This window comes from Loxodonta africana, chromosome 8 (genome assembly GCF_030014295.1).
Source record: "Loxodonta africana isolate mLoxAfr1 chromosome 8, mLoxAfr1.hap2, whole genome shotgun sequence".
NCBI classification, from domain to species: domain Eukaryota; kingdom Metazoa; phylum Chordata; class Mammalia; order Proboscidea; family Elephantidae; genus Loxodonta; species Loxodonta africana.
The window spans coordinates 107,099,521-107,126,069 of NC_087349.1; positions in this window are offsets into that span (position 1 = coordinate 107,099,521).

Below are 26,549 nucleotides of genomic sequence, written 5' to 3' on the forward strand. Positions count from 1 at the left end.
CAATTGATTTTCAACAAGGGTGCTAAATTCATCCAATGGGGAAAGAACAGTATCTTCAATAAATAGTGCTGAAACTGAATCTTCACATGCCAAAAAAAATGAAATCAGACCTATACCTCGTACCATATGAAAAAAATTAACTCAAAATGGATCAAAGAACTAAACGCAATAACTGAAACCATAAAACTCTTAGAACAAAGCGTGACAGTATGGCTTCAGGACCTAATTTTTGACATAGATTTATAGATACGACACTAAAAGCATGAGCAACAAAAGATCAAACACATAAATTGGATTTTATTAAAATTAGAAACCTTTGTGCATCAAAGGACTTATACCAACAAAGTGAAGAAAGAACCTACAGAATGGGAGAAAATATTTGTAAACTATATATTTGATAAGGAGCCCTGGTGGCGCAATGTTTAAGCACTTAACTGCTAATCAAAAGGTCAGCAATTCGAACCCACCAGGCCTTCTGCAGAAGAGATGTGGTGATGTGCTCCCATAAAGATTATAGCCTGGGAAACTATATGGGGCAGTTCTATCCTATCCTAAGGGGTTGCTATGAGTCAGAATCAACTTGATGGCACACAATAACAATATGTATCTCAAAAAGTTTTAATATCCAGAATATATAAGAACTTTTACAACTCAACAACTACAAAAAACCCGATTAAAAAATGGGCAAAGGACTTGATAGGCATTTCTCCAAAAAAGATGTGCAAATGCCAATAAGTACATGAAAAAATGCTTAACGTCATTAGTCATTAAAACAAACAAACAAAAAAACAAACCTTTGCCATTGAATTGATTCTGACTTATGCTATCCTATTGGACGGAGTAAAACTGTCCTATAGGGTTTCCTAGGAATGGCTGGTGATTCGCACTGCCAATTTTTTGGTTAGCGGCCAAGCTCTTAACCATTATGCCACCAGGGCTCCATGAGTTATTAGGGAAATGTAAATCAAAACCACAATGAGATACCACTTCACACCCACTAGGATGCCTATTATTTTAAAAAATGGAGAATAACAAGTGTTGGTGAGAATGTGGAAAATTTGGAACCCTCATCAAATGCTGGTGGGAGTGTAAAGAGTGGGGAAATTCTTCAAAAGTTAAACATAGAATTACCATATGACCCAGCAATGTCACTCCTAGGTATATGCCCAAAACAATTGAAAGCAGGGACTCATACCGATACTTACACATCAATGCCCATTGCAGCATTATTCACAGCAGCCAAAAGGTGGAAATAATCTAAGTGTCCATTAATAGATGAATGGATAAATAAAATGTGGTATATGCATACAAAAGCATATTTTTCAGCATGAAGAGAAATGAAGCTCTGATACATGCTACAACATGGATGAACCTTGAAAACGCTATGCTGAGTTAAATAATCAGCCACAAAAGGACAATATTTAGATCTTGCTTACATAGGAATACCTAGAATAGGCCATTGCATAGGGACCAAGTTCATTGGTGGTTACCAAGATCAGGTAGAAGAGGGAAATGGGGAGTGGATATTACTTAATGGGTACTGAGTTTCTGTTGGGGTGATGAAAAAATGGATAGTGGTGATGGTTGCGTAACATCATAAACATAATTAATATCACTGAATTGTACATGTAAAAATGGTTGAAATGGCAAATGTTTTGTTATATATATTTTGCCACCATAAAATTTTTTTTCCAAAAAACTGTAGGTCTGGCTTGAAACCTGTAGTTAATTAAAAATTGAAGCCATGTGATTAGATAATGAAAAAAAAAAATGTGTAAAGTATAGTGAAGTGTAGGAAACTGAATCATGGAGTATCACTAATATTTAGGAGATGATCAAAGAAAGCAAAAAAAAATCATTAAGGAGCCCAAGAAGGAACAGGAGCAGAGTAAAAGAAAAGCTGGGGTAGTTGATGTTAGAAAGGGTTTTAAGGAGCAAGTAGTCAGTGGTGTAAAATTCTGAGAATTTATCTTAAACTGAAGATTTTTTTTTTCAAATTACTTAAAAATTATTGTAACAGATTATTTGACTTGTAGAAATACACAGTGAACTAACTGATGTAATTTCTCCATTATGTGTCATTTTTTAGTCCCTAAGAGCCCTGAAGAACAGATATTACATTGGTACAGAAAAATCACTCTGGGGCCATGGTAGAGACTGCTAAAACTTTGTTTTGCCTACTTACTGTTTTCATTGACATTACGAAAATAAATGCTACGAATTTTACAAGTCAATAATATCTATCCCAAGGATTTATATTTGTGAAATAAGGGCCACTAGAATGCTGTCTTAAACCCCAGGGAAGTTTCTTGGAATGAAAAAGCCTCAAGAGATGAATCTGACTGAGGGTTTAATGAGTGTTTTACATTGTAAAATAAATAAATAAATAGTATTTATTTTTTTATATTAGTCATGCTCCTTAGGATTTAGCTCACATACCCTTTTTCTTCATTTAACAAATTATTCCTTACTCTACTAATTTAGAAGTATTACAAAAATTGATCAGAATGTAATAAGTAAGCATTACCAACATTGACCTTATCATAGTAGAAATGACCTCATTATCACTCTTGCTGCCAAAACCAATCTAGAACAGATTGTGACCTTGGTTTACACAAAAATGACGAGATGGAAAAAAAAAAAAAATTATTTGGTAGTTAACGACATTTGGAGCATGTCTCCCAAATAATCCCAGTATGTTCTTCTTATGAAAATGAAGACGAAACTTTGGTTCCAATACCAGTGGTTGAACAAGGGATTTAAGAGACAACAATTTTAAAATATTTGAAATGTCAAACTGGTGTTTAGACTATTAGGAATGAAGTAGTGGACAGCCCATGGTTAGCAATGAAAGAACCCCTAATAGCTGGAGTCTATAATGCCTTCCACTTTAGCTTCTGCCCTCAGTTACAACTTGCTGCAATAAATGTAGATACTCATCTACTCATCAGGTCCCAGGCCTACCCAGACATGCTTTGGCCTTTCCTTCTACATTTCATTTCCTTCGTAGTCATTTATTTTATTATCCTGTCATTCATCTAACAATTTTTTTTAATTATCTTCCTCTGTGCCTGGTAATATTCTAGTGGTGAACAGAATACACAAAGCCCATGAATTAATGGTGTTTACATTTTAGTAAGGAGAGACCAACCTGGATGGTCCTGAAGGCTCATCTGCTCTCCCTTTTGGTACGTTAGCAGAAAGCCTGGTAAGGGAAACTAAGTTAGCTTATAGAAATCGATATAACCAATTGCCGTGTCAGAGCAGAACTGTGTTCCAAAGGGTTTTCAATGGCTGATTTTTTGGAAGTTGATCACCAGACATTTCTTTTGAGGTGTCTCAAACCCCAAGTGGACTCAAACTTCCAACCTTTCAGTTAGCAGCCAAGTGCATTGCATCTCTTCCTTTTCAATAAGGCCACTTCCCCAGTGAGGGAACTTCCATTGTTACACAGTCTGTGAATGTTTCCCCCCCCACACCTCCCCACCCTCCTGCAAACAACACGTAAATATATAGAATGTCATGGGAGCAGAGCCCTTCTCTATGGGTATCTTGACCATAGAGCATGCAGATCCTTTATACCTGGCCTAAGTGTAGCAAATAACAAGAGTTAGGAAGGCTATATAAACTTTGCTACTTCTCTGAATGTTTTTCTCCAATGAAACTCTATTTTATATCTCAACTATATGGTGCTGCAACCAATAAATAGGTAAAGACAATTTCCAACAGTGATATGTTCTACACAAGAAAGAAAACAGTACAATGGGATAGAGAGGGGCTGAGAGTGGGTGATGGCTACCTTAGTTGGGACATCCAGGAAGGGCTTCTTTAAGGAGACGGCAATAGAACCAAAGCAGGATTGATATGAGGAAGGCAGCCAAGCAAAGATACTGGCACAAAATTCCAAGCACAGGAAATAGCAAGCGGAGAGGCCTAGATGAAAGAATGAGTTTAAAATGTTTGCAAGACAAAAAGAAGGCCATGACCACAGTGAATGAGGGGACAAGTAGTAGAGTTGATTTCAGAGAGATAACCAGGAGATCTATAAGGAGGTCAGATTTTATTCTAATCATAGTGAGAAGCCATGGGAGAAGTTAAAGTGAAGGAGTGGTATGATTTGGTAAACATACAGCCTAGCCTTATTATTTGCAGTAATTATGGTCTATAAAGTCACTGTGAACGTTGAATTAGTGAATACTGAGTTATTGCTCTTAAAAACCTTATGAATAGCAATTGCTCCTAGGGGAAATAAAAGGTTAGGCTCCCGCCAGCTTCTGGTCACAACATTTTTGTCAGCCAATTAATCCATAAGCTTATTTTATATGTGTTTCTGTTTAAAGACACCTTATTTACCATATATTGTTGACTCATTAGCTTGAACTCGTGGCCAACAGTACTATAATTCATGCCTGAATGAAGCTTATCAAACATATTTTCTCTGTAAGGTACATCACGGTCTTCTTGTGCTTAGCAACACTAGACAGCACTTTAGCACTATGCTTGGAGGCCATTTTAAACAGCAAAATAACCAATAAAAAAGCATAAAAATGAGAAAAAAACATGGCACTAAATAAACATGAAAAGGACACTTGTCTACTGTATAAAAGCTGAAACAAGAAGGCAGAGCATTGCCTTGTTCAACCTCAGCTGTGAATGTGTGCCTTGGCAGGCTTAAATTTTTTGCAGCTTTGCGCGTATCTGCAAAGCACTGTGAAAGTGCTGTGAGTATTGGTTTTGAGTTATAAATAAATTTTATTGAGTAGGTGAATTTGCAAATACAGAATCCACAAATAACAAGGATCGACTCTTTTTCAAAGTTTAACTCTTGGTTGTAGCAGAGAATGGCATTCAGGGGTCATGGATGGAAGCAGAGAAACAAGTTTAGAGGCTACTGCCGTGGTCCAGGAGAGAGGTCTGTATTACAGACTGACCAGTCTACAGGACTTGCTGATGAGTGTGGACAGGATGTAAGAGGTGAGAAAAAAATAAGACTCATAGATGACTCCTGAATAGAGAGAGATTGTGGTCCTTTAAATGACTGACGACATGATCATTCAAAGTTATGTAAAAGCAACTATTGAGGAAGAAAAAATTGGAGGCAATGGGCAGTAATACTAATAGGCTAGAGGATCTAGTATAAAAAGTACAGCCAGCAGGCTGATGTTTGACAAGGGCAAATTGTTCTGGAATATTCTTGGGAAATTGGTAATTTTCCAGTTTGTTGTAGGCTACAGCTATCTGGGGGCTCCTTGTGGGGAGTGTAGCAAACCAGTGCTCACTGCAAAAATGTGGCAGATTATTCTTTGAACCTGAGTTAAAAAAAAAGGACTGATAAGATTACCAAACTTTGTGATGAGCAAGCTCACAGCTCTGTAGAAATGTTTAGGACCAGAGTCCCGTACTCACGTGGAGGTTTGCCGCTAGAATCTACATCAGAAGTTTAGAATTAGTCCCAAAGTCCAGGTTAACCACAAAAGAGAAGTGGGAAGCAAATGTATCACTTACTGAATCCCTATGTACCGGGCACTTTAGGCACATTATCTCTGTTAATCCTCAAAGATAACCTTGAGACAGGTGTGGTTTTCTTCATTACATGGAAGAACAAATCAAAGCTCAGAGAGATTTAGTAACAAGCTCAAGGCACTGCAGATGGCAGTCAGGAGGAGCATCAGGTTGTAGCCCAGGGCTTCCTGACTCCAACGTCACCTCCATCGCCCCTCAACACAGAGACCTCAGTCCAGCAGTGGGGAGACTCCAGGATGTTCCAGTGTTTACGCTGTTGTGGATAACCCCCAGGTTGTGGGTAGTAAATGCAAAGTCATCTCTCAGCTCGAGGAGAATGTGAAAGCAGCTCAAGAAGCCATACTCAGACAAGTTCCTATGCAGAATGGAGGTGGAGCATCATACAAACCAGCATGGAGAAGGTATTTACAACGTGGAAGAGAGATGTAACAAATAACTCAGAAGGAATGGAAAGGGGCTCTTTCTTCAGAACATGAATCTGAAGCTTCTAAAGAAAGTGGAAATATCCACACCCCTAAGAACAATAAAAAAGAACTTCAACCTGTTGGCGACATTCATTGCAGCACTTTTCACGATAGCCAAAAGGTGAAAACAACCAAAATGTGTGTCAACAGATGAATGGATAAACAAAATGGGGTATATACACACAATGGAATAGTATTCAGCCAAAAAGAGAAATGAAGTCCTGATGCCACAACATGGATAAACCTTGAAAACATCATGCTGAGCAAAGTGAGTCAGTTGCAAAAGGACAAATATATTGTATGGTCTCAATTACATGAGGTAAATAAGTACATAGAAACCAAAGGCTGTTAGTGGTTACCAGGGGTGGGAGGGAGGGGGAAGGAGAAGCTTTTGTTGAGGGGGCATTGAGTTTGTGTTAATGGTGGCAGAATGATTTGGAAAAGAATGGTGATAATGGTTGTACAACTTAAATCAATGTCACTGAATTGTACCTGTAGAAATTGTTGAGATGGCATATGTTCTGCTATACACATTTTCATAATAACTAAAAAAAAAAAAAAAAAGAACTTCAAGCAGCAGAAGATTAAAGGACAACTTAAGTCTATCTTAAGAGTGGTTGCTGGTGAATTCCATCCGGAGGCAGGGAGGTGGCTGTACGTAAACCTCCTTGAGGCTCAGTCAGCAGGTATCATCACTTTAGTAGGGCTAACTTTTGGCAAACAATAATATTTTTTCTCTATGCTCTCTCATAGTTTGCTCTACCACTTAAGGGGTCCTCACATCCTTCCAGGCACCAAGGCCTGCTTCCTGAGCGAGACCTTCAGTAGCCCTGTGAGTGCTCTGCGTCCATTAGATGCTTCCAAATGTCCCCTTTGGCAAAACCTGCATTCAGCTGTTAAGGAATGAAATCATTCTCTCAGGTTCACATGACTGTTGATAACCTAAGATGTTAGCAAACCCATCTCCTTAGGGGTATTTATATTTTAATAGGACCACTATTTATTCCAAGTAAGGAATCTCTACTAGAGGATTTCAACTTTCCAATTGGAGACTGATGGAAGTCATATGTCTGAGTCCAAATCACATGTTCCTGATAATACTTGTTGTTAGGTGCCGTGGAGTTGGTTCCGGCTCATAGCAACCCCACGTACAACAGAACAAAACTCTGCCTGGTCCTGTGCCATCCTCACCGTCGTTGCTGCCCATTGTTGCAGCCATTGTGTCCTACTAATAATACCTAGGTATGGGCATTTCTTACTCTTGGGTTTTTAGCCAGGTAGATTATCACCTTAGTATACGATGATTTTTTTTTTCCTAGTTGTTATGTGTCTTCGTTACCTAGTGCTTCTGTAACACAAATACCACAAATGAGTGGCTTTAAAGAACAGAAATTTATTTTCTCACAGTTCAGGAGGCCAAAGGAGGCTAAGGAGAGGTCCTTTTTTGTCGATTTCAGCTTCTAGTTGTTGGCAATTTCTGGCGTTCTTGGACTTGTAGATCCATCTGTCTCCGTTGTTGATAGTCTTTATCTTCACCCTTGTGTGTGTTTTTGTGTCTCTTCTAGGTGTTCTTTTTTTTTTTTTTGGTAACTCAGAAGCGATTAAGTTTAGGATTCACCCTACACTGGTATGACCAAAACTGATTGTATCACTTTTGATTGCATTATGGAAGATAATTATATTACTTTTTTTAAAATAAGTTACATTAGATTACCTTATGGAAGATAATCTGCTCTCCCCAAGGCCAACTGATATAATCATATGGAACTACTCCATGGTAGCAACTAGACTAGCATTTGGTCAAACAACTGGGAACCATAGCTTAGCCAAGTTAGCAAATAAAATTAATCATCACATTATGTTTTTTAAACATAAAGTATAATTCACATACAGTAAAATGCATATATGTTGACTATAAAGCTTGTTATATTTTTACATATCTATATAACTGAAAAAAAAAATGTAACTGGATATAACTGGAACTCCTGGTGGCGTAGTGGTTAAGTGCCGTGGCTGCTAACCAATCGGTCTGCAGTTCGAATCCACCAGGCACTCCTTGGAAACTCCATGGGGCAATTCTACTCTGTTCTATAGGGTCGCTATGAGTCGGAATTGACTCGACAGCAACAGGCATCTATATAACTATGTAACCATCACCCGGATCCAAATATAGGTCATTTCCATCCCCCAGAAAATTCCCTCATGTCTCTTCCTAGTGAATAGCTTCCAGAGTTAACCATTATTCTGATTTCTGTCACCATAGGTCAGTTTTGCTTATTCTTAAGTTTCATATAAATAAAATCATACAATGTACGCTTTTTGTTCTTGGCTTCCTTCATTCAACATAATGTTACTGAGGTGCATCCAGGTTGTTGGGTATATGAGTTACCTCTTCCTTTTTATGGATAAGTTGTATTCTGTTGTGTGAACATCCACAATTTCTTTACCCATTCTCCCGCATATGGACTTTGGGTTGTTCCCAGTTTGGGGCTATTATGAATAAAGTTTCTATGCACATTCTTGTACAAGTCTTGGGTACATACCTAGGAGTAGAATTACTGGGCCATATAGCAGGTATATATGTAACTTCATTAGAAATTGACAAATAATTTTCCAAAGTGGCTGATTCACTGTATCACCCTAACTAGCACTGTTTGAGAGTTCCAGATCACATCCCTGACCATACTTACTATAGTCAGCCTTTTTCATTTTATCCATTCTGGCAGATGTGTAATGGTATCTTGTTATAGCTTTAATTTGCATTTCCCTGTTGAATAATGATGAGTAACTTTTCATATGCTTATTGGCAGTTTGGATAGGTTCCAGTATTTTGTTCATTTTTAAAGTCAAATTGTTCTATGTATTTATAGTTTTTTATGTATCTTGGATACAAGAAAAAGATGGCAAAAATTATATCCCAGACCATAGCTTACTTTTTCACTTTCTTAATGGTGCCTTTTAATGAGCAGAAATTTTTCATTTTGATCCAGTCAAATTTATCAGTTTTCATTCTTTTGTGATTAGTGTTTTTTGTCTTTTCAATTTTTGCTTCATGTATATTGAAGCTTTATTATAAAGTACACATTTATTATCTATTCCTGATGAACTGACCTTTGTGTCAATATGAAATTGTCCCTTTGTAATGCTGGTAAAATTCTTTGCCTTGAAGTCTATTTTATCTGCTATTAATATTGACACTACAGTCCTATTTTATGCTTACTGTTTGCATGGAATATCTTTTCCCATCCATTTACTTTAAACTTATCTATATCTTTATATTTAAAGTGCTTTCTGTATACATGGCATATAGTTGAATCTTTCTTTTTTATTCATTCTGACAATCCCTGATTTTTAATTGAAGCCTTTGGTTCATTAACATGTAATGTAATTGTTGACATAGGTAGATTTAGATGTATTATTTTATTATTTATTTTCTGTTTGTCACCTTTAATTTTTGTTCCTTTGTTCCTCTTTCCCTTACTTCTTTTTGAATTATTTGAATATATTTTAGGATTCCATTTTAGTTTCTTGACTGGCTTTTTCAGTATACTTCTTTGCATTTTAAGGTGGTTATTCTAGGAATTACAATATATACCCTTAACTTCTCACTGTCTGTTTAGAAGTAACATTGTTCCATTTCACATAAATCACATGAATAATGCAATAATATAGGTCCATTAATACCCTCTCCCTAGCCTTTATAGTATAGTGATCATATGTATTTCATCTACATATGTTATAAACCCCATAATGCAATGTTATGCTTTTTATTTTAAAGGGTTATATGTATTGCAGAGAAATGGAGGGAAAAAATTATTTATATACACATTTTAACCATTTCCAGTGTTTTTCATTTGTTCCTGAAAATCCAAGTTTCCATCTGGTATCATTTATTTCCCTTTAGGCTACAGATCTTCCTTTAGCTTTTCTTGTAATTCAGGTCTGCTGGTGACAAATTTTCTTTGTTTATTTCTGGAAATGTCTTTGTTTCACCTTCATTCTTAAAGGATAGCTTCACTGGATATAGACTTTTTCAGTTTATAACTGTTTTTTTTTTTTTTTCTGTCAACACTTTAGGTATTGTCCGTTGTCATTCCATTGTCTCTGATATCCACCCTCCCCCACCCCAAATGAGAAAAAAAAAAAAAGAGAAGTAGGTGGTAATTTGCATTGTGGTGTCCTATATTTAATCTGACACTTCTCAGACTCTGGTTACTTTCAAGCTTTTTTTCTTAATCTTTTATTTTCAGCAGTTTGACTATGATATGCCCAGGCATGGCATTCTTTGTATTTATCCAGCCTAGGATTCACTGAGCTCCTTGAATCTGTACATTTTAAACAAAATTTGGAAAAATTTCAGCCACAATTTCTTCAAATATTTTTTCTGACCCATTCTCTCTCCTTTTGTGGCTTCAACAAATATGTTAGACCTTTGGATATGATTTTATAGGTCTCTGAGGCTCTGCTGATTTTTCATTTTTTCCCACCTATGTTGTGCAGGTCAGATGTTGTCTATTGATCTATCCACAAGTTCACTGACTTTTTCTTCTGTCATTTCCAATCTGCTGTTAAGTATATACAGTGAATGTTTTATTTCAGGGTTTTTTTTTTTGATTATAGGGCCACTATGAGTCAGAATCGACTCGACAGCAGTGGGTTTGGTTTTTTTTTTTTTTGGTTTTCTACAATTTTTATTTGGTTCTTTTGTATAGTTTCTATTTCTCTACTGAGATTTCCTATCTTTTCATTCATTATGAACTTATTTTCATTTCTTGCCTCAAACAGTGTTAATATCTGTTTTTAAATCCCCATCTGCTAATTATAACAAATGGGTCATCTCATGGTTGGTCTCTGCAGATTGTCTTTTCTCTTGAGTATGGGTCACAATTTCCTGTTTCTTTCTATACAAGGCAATTTTGGATTGTATCCTAGAAATTGTAAATGATACAGTATAGAGATTCAGGGTTCTGTTATCTTTCTCTGAAGAGTATTGATTTGTAAAAAAAAAAAAAAAAAAAAAATTAGCAGGGATTTAACTAGGTTGAACTTAAACTTCAAACTCTGCTTCCCCTAAGGTAGATGGAAGCTACAACCTCAGTTCAGTACTTTCACCCTTAGCTGCTTAAAGTCCACCCAGTACATGCATGGTCCAGGGGACAGCCAGAAACTCAGAGAAACTTTATATATGGAATTTGTGGTTCCCTTTTTCTGGCTTTTTCTTGCCAACCCCCCTCTCACTTTTCAGCTACTGTGGTTGCTTTGAATTCTGTCCTCTGTTTCTTCAAGCCGGTAAGAAGGGGTTTACTATTTGAGCTTTCTCTATCATACATGGCACAAACTGGGGTCTTCCCTCAGGCTAAAAACTGTAAAAATGGGAAAGTCACCCATAAAATTTTTTTTTTTTTTTTAATCAACGCTTTTCGTCCAAAACTTCCCTCTGGAATCCGCCTATTTTTCTACTCCTCCAGTGTCTTAATGTAGTTGTTCTTTTATAAATTGAGACCAGAGGTTATAGTTGTTACCTTTAGGAGAATTAGTCTGATAGGAGCTACTCTGTCTTTACAAAGCAATAATGTCTTCAATGCAAAATTTTGTGAATCAAATAGGTAGTTTATGTAGATGTATTCATTGTCTCTTGACTCTTTAGTTTTGATGGGATGGGTGTTTCTTGGTGTTGCCTATTAACGTGGCTCTAGTTTCCTTCTGTAGAAGTTCTAATTGGTTCCTACACTACAAACAGTGATCCAAGACCAACCCCAGAAGTACACGGGCATTTCCCCCACCAGTTATGTATGATAGTATTTATATTTCTGCACTGCCCTCTAAAGGCTGAATGTCTGAAGTACAAATCAAAGTAGTGTTACAGAAATGTAAAGCACTCTTCCAGAGGTAAGGTAATTTCTCAGATCATTCGGTTGGTGAACAACAAATTGTAGTGGACATAAGTCTTCCTGAACACAAAACACCTTACTGTGAACTACTTACCTTTTCTACTTTTATGAACGACGACCACCAGAGAAACAAACAGAGCTGAATACCTTTAAAAAGCTCTTGAGATATTTAAAGAATATATGGGATTTTTTTTTTAAATGGCATAGTTACTGAATACAGGCATAATCATGTGTTAGCTACGACTGCCTAATGTACATAATCATGTATTAGCTAAGACTGCCTAATGTACCTGAAAAAGAAAGTACTGAGGACAGTAGTAACTTCAACATCTGAATAACCATCAGGTGAAACTGGGAAATGATTGTTTTGTGTAGTTTCGGAGGGCAGAGCTTGTGTAAAATGTGTGAAAGTTGCAAGAAGTTATATTTTAGCTCTTGTGAGCTAAAACGAAGAATAGACTAGGGTCTAGCTCATCATTAGACCCGTCACTAAAAAAACCCCATTGCCCTGGATTAGATTCTGACTCATAGTGACCATACAGAACAGAGCAGGACTGCTCAATAGAATTTCCAAGGAGCAGCTGGTGGATTTGGACTGCCAACCTTTTGGTTAATAGCCATAGCCTTTAATCACTGCTCCACCAGGGCTGCAGACTCATTGCTAGACAACCTTATTACTGTGTCCAACAGGCCAATGAAAGCTTGTAGATAATATCATCTAAACAGGGTCAGATAATGACATTTGGATGTCTCGAGCATAAAAAAAAAAATACATTGTGGTGCTTCGAATTTGATAAAAGTAATACTTTATTAAAAAATAACATGTAAGAAAACAGCTTCATTGTAGATTTTCTTGATTGAGACATTCTGATAAGCAAACAAAGCTCTCTCTTGCTCTGCTATAGCTCTAAGCAAGTGTGTGTTTACCAGTAATCAAGTCAGATTTTTAAATATTTCTAAAATCAATCACCATACTTTCAAACCTCAACTGCTACAAAATTTAGAACCCTCTACCTTAAGTATCCTTCGGAACTAGGCAGAAATTTAACATATTCATACGAGAGCGAGGAAAAGACAGGAAGGGAAGGAGGAAGATAGAGAAGGTAGTGGTGGTGGGGAGAGAACAACAGGACACAAATTACAGGGTTTCTTGGAGCGGTGTCCTTGGAGTAACAGCTCCATCTTGTGGCTATTTTAGATATTGCCGATAAAATAGTAATCCTTGTTTCCTTTAACACTTATGTTTTCGAATAAACGAAATTTGAGGATTTGTTCTAAGGTTCAGTCAAAACGGCATAGATGTTTATACACTGTTTTTAAAAAACTGTATTCAGGTATGATTTTCATTCCATAAAATGCACTCTTCTTTAAGCGTGTTGGTTCCCTGGGCTTTGACAAAACACAACCACACCGGCGACATTTTCATCTCCCCCCGAAAGTACCTTCATACCTATTTTCGGTGAATTCCACATCCAGCCCTTGCCCCTGGCAACCACTAATCTGCTTTCTGTCACTATATATCAGGTTTGCCATTGCTAGAATTTCGTACGAATGGACTCATATAGCCTGCATTGTCTGTATCAGTATTGCTTCTTTCATTCCACCCAACGTTTTTGAGATCCATTCCTGTTGTTGAGTCTATCGGTATTATGAATAAGATTACTATGAACGTGTGTACAAGTATGTACAAACGTTCTCAATTCTCTTGGTAAACGCCTGGGGGTGGATTGCTGGGTTTTTATAATACATAGCCAAACCATTTTCTAAAATTATTCTACCATTTTATATTGCCACAGCAATGAGAATTCCAGTTGATCCATACCCTTGCCGAAATTTGGTGGTGTGATTCTAATTTTAGTGTGTGTGTTGTGGTAACTCATGATAATTTAAATTTACATTTCCCTGCAACTATTAATGTTCTTTTCATGTACTTATCGGCCATTTGTGGACCTCTGGTGGTGCAGCGGTTGAGAGCTCTGCTGCTAACCAAAAAGTTGAAAGTTGGAGTCTACCAGCCACTCCTTGGAAACCCTTTAGGGCACTTCTGCTCTATCCTATAGGTTCAGTATGAGTCAGAATTGACTCAACAGCAATGGATTTGATTTGGGGTTTATTGGCCCTTTGTATATATCCTTTTGTTAAATGTTTGTTCAATTTGTTTGCTCTCATTGTTTATAAATGTGAGTCATTTGTTCTCTGAGTACTGAGTTAAGACTTCTTTACATATGCTATGTAGAAGTCTTTTGCAAGATATATGTATTCTTAGTGACTTGCCTTTATATATTCTTAACAGTGTCATTTGAAAAGCAAAAAGTTTTTAATTCTGAAGAAGTCCAATTAACTAATTTTTTTTCTTTGAATTGTTCTAAGTTTTTGTTGCCTGTCTAAAAGCTTTCTTATACTGAGATGAAAATTTTTTTTCTAAGTTTTTTTGAAAAGTTTTACAGTTTTAGCTTTTATATTTAGGTCTATGATCCTTTTCATGTGAACCTTTTTTTATGATATTAAGTAAGTACTGAGGTTTATTTTTTTTTCCATGTGCATATCTAGTTCTGCCAGCACCATTTGTTAAAAAGAACATTTCTTCCCACATTGCACTATCTTGGCACCTTTCTTGAAAATCAACTGACCATGTTTGTGTGGAGCTATTTTTGGACTGCAGTCCCTGGTACAAACTGTTAATGCAATAGGTTGCTAACAGAAAGGTTGGAGGTTCAAGTCCACCCAGAGGCGCCTTGGAAGAAAGGCCTGGGGATCTACTTCAGAAAAATCAGCCATGGAAAACCCTATGGAGCATAGTTCTACCCTGACCCGCAGGGGGTTGTCATGAGTTGGAATCGAATCGATTCGATGGCAACTAGTTATTTTTGGACTCCCTATTTTGTTACATTTGTCTACTTACCAAACCTTAGGCCAATACAACACTGTCTTGCTGTAGCTCTATGGTATATCTTGAAGTCCCCCAAATTTGTCCTTTTTAAATTGTTTTAGTTACACTAGGCCCTTTGCATTTCCTTATACATTTTACAATTAGCTTGTCAAGTTTTACAAAATCTCTAGCTGGGCTTGACTGGGATTGCATTGCATCCATTTGTCAGTTTGGGGGGAACTGACATCTTAACAATGTTGACTCTTCCAGTCCATACATATGGTATTTTTCTTCATGTCTTCAATTTCTCGCAGCAGTGTTTCATAGTTTTTAGTGTGTAGGCCTTGTATATATATTGTTAAATCAGTGCTTAAGTATTTCATGATTCTGATGCTAATATGTAAATATAATGGTACTTACAATTTTTCATTTTCTTATTTTCATTGCTGGTATATAGAACTACAAATGTGTATTGTATATTTACTTTGTAGTCTATAACCTTCTAAATTCATTAACTCCAGTGTAATTCTTATAGATTCCTTAGGAATTTCTATACCCTCCAATTGTCTGGCCAGAACCTGAATATCTCTGAGACCTGTGTGTCATCTAGGAATTTCTCACCTTACACCTCTTCATCATTCGAAGGCCAGCTTTGTCTAGTTTCACTTTATGTGAGTACAACTTGTTTGCGTTAACATTCTCAAGGGGAACTCTTTGCAGATTTCTAGACTTCCTTTGGCATCTAGCTCCCTCCTTTATGACATGCTGGCATGAAATTTCAGCCATTTCAGCCTTTCTAATCTCTAATATTTGTCTCCTTAACTCATTGAGACCACCATGCTCTGTCTGGCTTACTTTTCTTACCTTGTGGTTTTGGTTTGGAAGCTTCCCCCAGGTAGAATGCTGGAGTGATTTTAGGACTCACCATTCCCTGACCACGGATTATAGTCTTGTACTTCCTTTTTTCCTATGGGTAAAAACAGTTATTTTCTGTATTTTATTCAGTTTTGTCAAGTTTTTACATTGGGAGGGCAGGTCTTGTCCCAGTTTCTCCATCGTGGCTGGAAGCTAAAGTCCTTGCACACTGTTGACCAAACTGATGATCTTCTTTTATCTGGGGTGTTTCAATCCCTTTGGTAGAGCTCTTGACAGAACTATATGTTTCAGATGAGACACATAATGAACAATGAGAAGGAAAGAGACATTACAATCCACTGTATTGATACCAGTTATAATTGAAATAACTGGATGTTGCAGCTAGACAGTCCTCTTGTATACTGAATAATTGCATCTTCTCTTGGTCTCAGTCCTTATGCTAGAATAAACTGACAGCTACGTCTTCTATTTCCCATTTCTAAAAACTACTGGAAATTTACCATCTGGAGTACCAGCATGAAGTGGTGGAGAAACACTGAGATAAAATAGGGGAAAAAAATCTGGCTTGGGAGTTAGGAAGCTTGGTTCAAAAGCTAGGACTCTAATGATTATTTTTGTCACTTGCTTCCATTTCTTTCTGTCAAAATTTGCAGTTGAACTATTTACCCTGTAATGATCCACCTGGCTTTGCTGTTTTTGCTACCTTTTAAAAAATCTCCATTATTCTTTATATTACCCATTGTTGTCAAGTTGACTCCAACTCATAGCAACTTTATAGGGTGGAGTAGAGCTGCCCCACAGGGCTTCCAAGGAGTGGCTAGTGGATGTGAATGAACACAGTATCAGGAAGCTAGACCAGTTATTTTCTTAAGATCTAAATTACTCTTACTGTACCAATTAGCACAGTGTAGGCACTAAGAGCAGTTAAGGAAAGTGAATGGTAGATAAAAGCAAGATATATCAAATGCCTTCTTGGAATAGTGTAGAGATCTCTGTATTTTCCAATTAAAGAGTAAAGAGCATTTCTGAGTTAAAAAGACCACAAGATAGGAGCACCTGATTTTTTTTTAATCTCTCATCTTCTTGTTAAAATATAGCAATTTTGAAGTAAAACAAGACTCCAGAATCTACCTCCTTCAACATCTGATGTAATGAACAATAGTTGTTAATAAAAAAAAATTCAAGAGTAGGAACCAAACAGGAAAAAGCATACAACTCATGCCAGAACTTTAGTAAGTGGTAGAAAAAAAAAAAAGATTCTGGTGTGGCTTGGCACAGCTCTCTAACCTTGATCCCAAGCCCCAGAAAGAAAGTAGGTAAATAAAATCAGGAGAACTGCCATGAATATTTCTTACTTTGCAGAACCTAGTCTGAGGGGGTGAGCAGGAAGCCGAGGCTAAGTTCCATTAGAAACCTCAAGAGTAAAATCCTGTGCTTGTGACAGCCAGATGCTGAGCAGAGGCAGGAGAGATACCAGAGCCGTTTGGAATAGGAGGGATAGACTCAGACCAAGGGGCTCCCCCACAGTAAATGTGTACAGCCTGGGCCATATGAATCCTGGGACAGGGCATTCAGTGGAATTTAAAAGGAGAAAACAGAACCCAGATCCTCCAGCAACGGAAACCTACACCATACAGTGAGAGGCAGGCCTGTGCCACTTCCCTACATCCTCAGGCTTCAGAGAAGTTACTAGAAGCAACATACGGCTCTCCAGACAGTTCCAAGGAGACAAGCAGGACTGAAAAGTTAGGAAGTACACTAAGAGGAATTCGTCCACACTACCTCAGAGCAAGAAGAATTGATGCCTATGAATTATGGTGTTGACGAAGAATATTAAATATACCATAGACGGCCAAAAAGCAAACAAATCTGTGTTGGAAGAAGTACAATCAGAATGCTCTTTAGAAGTGAGGAAGGCGAGACTTTGTCTCACGTATTTTGGACATGTGATCAGGAGAGATCAGTCCCTGGAGAAGGACATCATGCTTGGTAAAGTACAGGGTCAGTGAGAAAGAGGAAGACCGTCAAGGAGATGGATTGACACAGTGGCTGCAAGAATGGGCTCAAGCATAACAACAATTGTGAGGATGGCACAGGACCGGGCGGTGTTTTGTTCTGCTGTGCATAGGGTCGCTATGAGGTGAAACCGACTCGATGGCACCTAACAACAACAACAACCTCAGAGCAAAGTGAAAGTCAAGCAGAGCTGCCCATGTTCAGAATATTCAAGATGACAAGAAATGACATAATTATACTGTTCTCTTTATTTGTGTGGATTTTAAAAATTTTTAAATAAACATTTAAAGAAAAAAAGAAAAAAAATTTAAATTTTATGAACTACTACCAGAAGATAAACATAGAGTTAACGATAGCACACAGAAGATATATAAAGAACCTAATATATATATATATATATATATATATATATATATATATATATATATATAAGAACCTACTAGAGTGGTAATCTCAGTCACAGAAACAGAGGGAAATTCTCTGCAATTACTTTGTGTGACAGACCTTTAATAAGGATATGAACTCCATAAAATGATTTCCCATCAGTGAAATAATTAAGAAAATAGAAAACAATTAAAAAGAAAAAAAAAGACTGTACTAGCAAAGGAAAAAAGACAGAGAGAGAGAAGCAAAATAACACCAACAGAACTAATAAAGGAATTAGTAACAGCAAGAAACAGAATTGTCATTAGCTGCCATTGATCGACAGGCCTTTCTTCCGAGTCTGTCGCAGGCTAGAGGACCCACTGAAACCTGTTTAGCACCACAGTAACATGGAAACCTCACTGACAGACCAGTAGTGCCACTCATGAGGTACACTGACTGGGAACTGAGCCTGGGTCTCCAGGGAAGGTGAAAATTCTACCACTGAAACACCACTGCCTCCAAAAACAGGATAGACGGAATGCTGTTGTCGTTAAACAAAAACCAAACCAAGCCGGTTGCCGTCAAGTCGATTCCAACTCACAGCGATCCTATAGGACAGAGTAGAACTGCCCCATAGGGATTCCAAGGAGTACTTGGTGGATTCGAACTGCCGACCCTTTGGTTAGCAGCCGTAGCCTTTAACCACTATGCCACCAGGGTTTCCATTGTTGTTGTTAGGTAACATGAAATTGATTTCAACTCAGAGCGACTTCATATGACAGAGTAGAACTGCTCATAGGGTTTTCTAGGCTGTAATCTTTACAGAAGCAAATCTTCAGGTCTTTCTCCTACAGAGCTGCTGAGTGGGTTCAAACTGCCAACTACAAACCACTGTGTCACCAGGGCTTCTTTCATAGACAGAGTTAAGAACTGAATTAATAAAAGAAAATACTTGAGTAACATAGGAAAACATAATATATGAAGAAAAAAGATTAAAAAAAAAAAAAGCTAGTCTTAAACAAATACACCAACAGATCAAACAGAAAGTATTATAAGATGTAAGAAGACAAAATCTCCCTGACTTAAAGTAAGAATCAAATAGTCTAGGTGAAAAAATGATACAGAATATTTTCATTGAGGCAGATCCTATTTGTTATTGAATTTCAATGGTAGAGAAACAATGCTTTAATTACATAGTGGGACAAAGTAAGTTGGAAAAAAAATCAGGCTTAGTAACACTAAGAGCTAGACTGTAGTGGAGTAATTATATTTCGGCCAAGTTTTAAAGAAAAAAAAAAGTTACACCCAATTTTATACCGTCTAAGTCTTTTAAGTCACTAAAATATAAAGACAGGTATATTTAAACATGCATGAGCTCATAAATTATAGCACCCATAAAGGACTCTTTGAGAAAACTTCTTGATGATGAAATTTAACTGACTCATAAATAACTAATTAAAAAAAAAAAAAAAACCACAAAGTTTAAAAAGTACATGCCTTTCTATAGGGTAAAGTTTTCACAAAGTACAAAGCTCTGTACTTCTTTTCCTAAAAGGTTAATCATACATTGCAACAACGGAAGAGAGCATTAAATGGTTTTTACATTCCTATGAGATTACTCTGTGTCCAAAAGTTGTACTTGCTTGTTCTTTTAACATTTCTTTTAAGAAATAGAAAATAAAAACCAGTACAATCTTTGCCCAACGTGCCTCAATGTAAAGAAAATGTGATTAGATGTCATCACGTTCTATTACCTAAGCCCCAGAATGTAATGAAGGCATCAGAACTCCTTGCCTTCTTTGAAGTCAACTGGCTATAACTAGGGCTGTGGGGTCAAACGCATCTCTGTCCCCACCTTTGTGTTGGGAAGGGTGCTGGGCTCCTTAGAATCTTGCAGGGAGGGGGGAAGACTGATTGAGAAATGGTGCAAGAGTTTGAATGCTGCTTAAAGTTATAGATAGAGGACAAAGGGAACAGTGGAATAACTCTTAAATTGGTTTCTTTCTGTCTCCTGGGGTCTTAAAATTTTCACCTTATTGTTTTTAAAAGAATGAGTGGACTTCACCAAGAGGATCATCCCTCATTTAGGGAAATATTCTAAAATATTAACAAAAATGGGGGGGGGGCAGGAAGGTTGGGTGAAAGCATGTTAATATTCTCATAGCAGAGTTAATATTACTAAAATTAAAACATTGTTAGAACATATACCTTATAATAACTGCAGCCTCTTAACATGTCTTAGTTACCTGATGCTGCTATTACAGAAATACCACAAGGGGGTGGTTTTAACAAACAGAAATTTATTTTCTCACAGTTTAAGAGGCTAGAAGTCCAAATTCAGGACACTAGCTCTAGAGGAAGGCTTTCTTTCTGTCAGTTTTGAGGAAAGGTCCTTGTCTCTTTTCAGCTTCTATTCCTGGGTTCTTTGGCGATCATCATGTGGCCTGCATTTATTTTCCCCCATCTCTGCTTGCTTCTCTGTGCCTAATCTGCTCATGCCATATCTCAAAGGTGTTTGGCTTAAGACACATCCTACCCTGATATGGCCAATTAACATAATAAAGAAAACCCTACTGCCAGATGGGATCACATCCACAAGTATAGAGGTTAGGATTTACAACACATATTTCAATCCATAACATGATGTTTTTCACAATTTTTCATGATTTAAGAGAAATAATTCATAGTAATAAGAGAAATGTTTATCTCATGTTCAGAAATCTAGAAATTATTTTATTTTCATTTTAACTCATTTTTCTACTGTTAAACACAAATTTTAATATTTTTATACATTATATTTTAATATATTTTGTCATATATATATTTAGGTATTTATCTAGATAACCTTCCATTTGCATTCATGTGCAGAGAGAGAATTGGAGTGAGGTTCACCTAGGAATGAAGGTTTTTATAGATGAAGGATTGTTGTTTTCAGGTGCAGTCGAGTCGGTTCTGACTCACAGCAACCCTACAGGACAGAGAAGAACTGCCGCATAGGGTTTCTGAGAAGCAGCTGGAGGATTTGAACTGCTGAAATTTTGGTTAGCAGCCGAGCACTTAACTACTACACCACCAGGCTCCAGATGGAGGATAGTGGGTGATTTTTAACATTTTTCTTTGTACTTGTCTGTATTATCAAAATTTTTATAATTAGCATGTATTATTCTTTTTTCTAATCCAAAAATATTATTTCAGAAATATAGTCATGAATGTTTAGGAAAAGGTGCACTTGACAACCTAGGAAACTAAAGATAATAGTAAGTCACAGTAAAAAAGTAGATGGAATTTGGTCTACCACACACAACATGATTAGATTATGACACTAGTTTGGTTTACACATGTTCTAGTCCCTGGGTAAGGAGCCCTGGTGGCACAATGGTTAAGTGCTCAGCTGTTAACAAAAACATCAGCAGTTAAACCTACCAATGGCTCCCTGGAAGAAGAGACCTGGTGATCTGCTGATTATAGCCTAGGAAACCCTATGAAGTGGTTCTACTCTGTCCTACAGGGTCGCTACGAGTCAGAATCTACTCAGTGGCACACAAGAACAATAGTCCCTGGGTAGCACAAACAGTTAAGCACTCAACTACTAAGCTAAAGGTTGGAAGTTGGAACCCACCCAGAGATGTCTGGGAAGAAAGACCTAGTGATCTGCTCCTGAAAGGTCCCAGCCTCGAGAATCCTATGGAGCACAGTCCTACTGTGGCACATGAGGAGTCGCCATGAATTGGAGTTGACTTAACTGCAACTCGTAACCTTCTGAAGCAGTACTACATAACTTGGTGAGCTAGGTAGAAAGTACTGACTTTCCTTCCCTGTCTGCCCCTAGCTGAGATATTAAAATGCTTTATTAACAAAAAAAAACTACACAATCACAAACCTAATTACTACGAGGAATCCACTTTCTGAGGTACCCAAGTTGGTGGACCATCTTCCCTGTTCCTCAGTTACCAATTCCTATTTCACATACGCTAAGAGCTTAGGACAATAACAATATCATCCCTAAATTATTATTAATGACTTTTAATATTACCAAACATAATTTGTGCATGCACGTGCGTGTATAAAAATCTCAACCTGTTAATTGAATCAGGATAAAAATGAGGTATGTAATTGCCTTGGGTTGGTACGTCTTTTAAGTGTATTGATTCATGTCGTTAGTTGCCATTGAGTCAGCTTCAACTCAGGGCAACCTTGTGTATAATAGAACAAAATGTTGCCTGGTCCTGTGCAATCTTCGTGAAGGTTGGTAGTTTGAGCCCATTGTTTTTCTATGAAGTCAATCCATTTTTGTGTTAATTCATATTTGATTTATAGGTTCTTTTTTTTCTTTTTTTTTTAATCTGGGTCATTTGTCCTGTAGAGTTTGTTGTAACGTGCATTTTGCTGAATGCATTACTGGTATTGCTGTTTAACGTGTTATTCTATCCCTGTATTTCAAAGAAATTGATAATTAGATCTAGAGGTTTGATGAGAGATTAGGTTCAATTATGTACTTTATTACTATGATTATTTTGGCAGGGTTGTGTGCTTTCATCAGAGACACCTGTTGGATCCTCTTTTTCCTGTGATGTTATCAGTTATCACAAAGGTTGCCTAGAACAGTTGCCAAATCTGGCCTTATGCCTTTTCTTGTAAATATGATTTTATTGAAACACAGCCACACCCATTAGTTTACTTATCTCCTATGGCTACTTTTGAGTACAATGGCAGAGCTGTAATAGCAAAGATCATACCACCTATGACCCTAAAATATTTACTTTCTGGGCCTTTACTTGAAATGATCCTTGTTCTAGATCCATTAATTTATTATGAAATGATAGTAATTTAATGGTAATTTTTTTGTTGTTCATTAGCTGGAACGATTTTATAAAAGAAGATTCTCCTTACCATGATTTGGTCAGTTAGTATATGAAAGTCAGGATAAATGCCTGCTAGTTTTCAAAATAATCACATAGTTCCCTAATATCCTCCAAGGTGACAAATAATTTAGGCATCATTATAAAGGAATAGGTTTAAGTATATTCAGTGTGCTTCAATCCATTGCAGTTATCATCCTGTTGACGTTCAGACTGTCCCATCTCCAAAGCTCCAGCATGAGTTTTCTCAGGTTAGCCCAAGTCCTTCGGCCACAAGCCTAGTAGTCTTTTGGTGTAGGATATTCTAGACTCATCTTGTATTAATTCCTGCCCCAGACACGGAATCAGCCATTTCTCCAGGGAGCTCTGGTGTTACCAGAAAATGATATTTAGAGACCATCATCTGGGCACTAGGAGCTCATTCCTACTTGTTGGTCATTGTTTCTTGGCCTTTTTAGAGACTATAGCTAGGGAAATTTGTGTGTATACATATATATATATATATATATATATTGTCTCCCCACCCCCAAAAGGTACCACAGATTCCTACTGATATTTCCAATTCAAACCCAGGATTGCAAGGCTTTTATTTAACCTTGTAAGCTTATCAATATTTATCTACTTCCCTTTTACACACTCTCAAAACCCTAGTTCTCAATAACAACAACATAATTACTCATTTGCTTTATCCCACAATACACAAATAACAGCCTCAGAATGATAACACCAACATTCCTATCAAAAAATGGTTACTAAAAACTACTTAAGATTTTTTTTTTTTTTTTTGTCCTTATACCACATGTCCCAGTGGATAAGAGTTACGGCAAGCTATGGCGAGCTATGACGAAAAAAAACTTGAATAGTAGCAGATGGTAGACATTTTTCTCCATCTTAACTTTTTTTCACTAAACAGTATGTCCTACAGATCACCAGTCTTAGTCATTCCTTGTTACAGCTTCAGGGTATTCTACTGTCTGGATGAGAGCTACAAGTTCTGAGGCACCAGTTCCTGGGGAGGTTGCTCGAAGGTAGGAAGGCCCCTAAAAACCCAAGATACGGCACAGTTTTATTTAGTGCTTGCTTTCCCTTATGAAATATTTTATTGCTCTTAAAAAAAAAAAAAGGCAGAACTTAAAAAGAGTTTTAAAGTTTAAAGTTTAAACTAGTAAAAATTATCAATGGTAAAATTTAAATTGTAGATTAGCAAAGGTCTATTTCTTTAAAAATTTTTCCTAAGCAAATACACATACACAAGGAGCCCTGGTGGCGCCATGGTTAAGTGTTCAGCTGCTAACCGAAAGGTTGGCGGTCTGAACCACCCAGCGGCTCCACGGGAGAAAGACCTGGCGATTTGCTTTGTAAAGATTACAGCCTAGGAAACTCTATGGGGCAGTTCTACTTTGTCACACGGAGTCGCGGTGAGTCAGAAATGGCTCGATGGCACCTAACAACAACATACACACACATATGTATATATTTACATCATCTGATACAATATTTACTGTTTTGTAACCCCAAAATAGAGCTTCCTGAATTACCTTAATATCTAGCTATATATGTTTTCAATACCCATTTTGAAACTCCATAAAAGGAAGATGTGGTGATGTTGTTTTGAACTCTCTTTCAAATAAGTAAAGAGATCTTGCTTGGGAATAAAATAAATGTAAAAAAAAACTCATATACCCTATTTGCATTTAAAGCATAAAAATTCCTACTTTAAGGAACAGAAAGACTAAAAATCTGGGTAAAATGTTGATTAACCTGGTTATTTCAATGTCCCAGAATCTATATTATTTAAGCTTGGTGTTTACAAAATTCTGTATCTATACAAGGGCTTCAGGCAAAGACTCAAGAGTCTAAACGGAACATTAATTCAGCTTATCTTAAGTGACAATATTAATATTTCACTTTGATATTTTTTAAGTTGAGGGGCTTTAAGACCATTAAAAATTTCTAAGTGTGCTTCCAATTTATATTCACCACTTACGCATGAAAAAAAGTTTTAAAAAATTTGATTTAGTCATCTAAAACAGACTATTTTTTCTATTTTATTATGAAATATTTCAAACATAAAGAAAAATTGAAAGAACTGCTCAGTAAACACCCATATACCCACCACTAAAAGTCTACAATTAACATTTTAACTGCATTTGTTTTACCACATATTTTATCCATCCCTGTATCTGACCATAGATTCATCTTTTTATTTCAAAATAAGTGGCAGACACCTGTACACTTCACTATAAATACTTCAATAGTTGTATTAGTAACTAAAGCACCCTTAATATTTATTTACAGTGTTTTATTTTTGAGATAAATTTCACATAAAGTGGAATACACAGACCATTTTTTAAATTTTATTTTGTTGTTGAGAATATACACAGGAAAACATACACCAATTCAACAGTTTCTATGTGTGTAATTTAGTGACACTGATTACATTTTTGAAGCATGCAATCATTCTCACTCTCCTTTTTTGAGTTGCCTCCCCCTGCCCCTGCCAATTAACAAAATCTTACTGCCCTCTAAGGTTCCTATCTAATCTTTTGAGTTGCAGTTGTCAATTTGATCCCATATCCACCAGTTGCCATGCAGTCAATCCCGATTCATAGTGGCCTTATAAGACAGGGTGGAATTGCCCCCATACGGTTTCCACGGCTGTAATCTTCACAGACTGCCACATCTTTCTCCTGCAGAGCAGCTGGAGGGTGCTTAACCACTGCACCACCAGGGTTCCTTACAGGTAGTTCCTAATAGAGCATAATGCTCAAGGCAGACCTTTGTTACTAGCTAAGCTAAACTATGGAAACCCTGGTGGCTTAGTGGTTAAGAGCTATAGCTGTTACCCAAAAGGTCAGCAGTTCAAATCTACCAGGTGCTCCTTGGAAGTTCTATGGGGCAGTTCTACCCTGTCCTATAGGGCCACTATGAGTTGGAATCGAACCGAGGGCAAGGGGTTTGGTTTTGGTTTTTAAGATAAACTATTGTTTGATTTTAAGAAGACTTCAGGGAGCATTTTGGCTTAAAGGTTATCTCAGGGCAATAGTTTCAGGGGTTCATCCAACCTCCATGGCTCCAGAAAGTGGGGAGTCCATGAGAATTTAAAATTCTGTTCTGCATTTCCCTCTTTTGATCAGGATTTTTCTATAGAATCTTTGATCAAAATGTTCTTCTGGTGTCATGGCAAGAGAAGCAGTTGTTCATGAAGGCAATTAGTCACACATTCCATTTCCTCCTCCTATTCCTGACTCTCCTTCTTTTGTTGCTCCAGGTAAAAATCACTGTGCTTTGGATGACCTCTTGCAAGCTTTTAAGACCCTAGGCACTAAGCAATGAGCTAGGAGGTAGAGCAGAAACACTGAACACATTATTAGGCCACTTAATTGGGCTGTTCCTGAAACCATGGCCCTAAACCTCCAAACCAATGAACCAAATCCCATAAGGTGTTCGCTTATACATAAGCAGCCTCAGCAGCTGCTTTTTTTTTTTTGGTCATTGTTGTAAATACGTTTATCACACAACTTTTGCCAATTCAACTTTTTACCAGTGTAAAATTTGACAGCAATTACATTATTCAGCTGTGCAATGTTATCCTTAATCAATGCAATTTTTCTATTACCATTAACCAAAACTTAGTACTTCAAAAGCAATAGTTTCCCTCCTTTTTCCTCTCCATGCTGCCCCT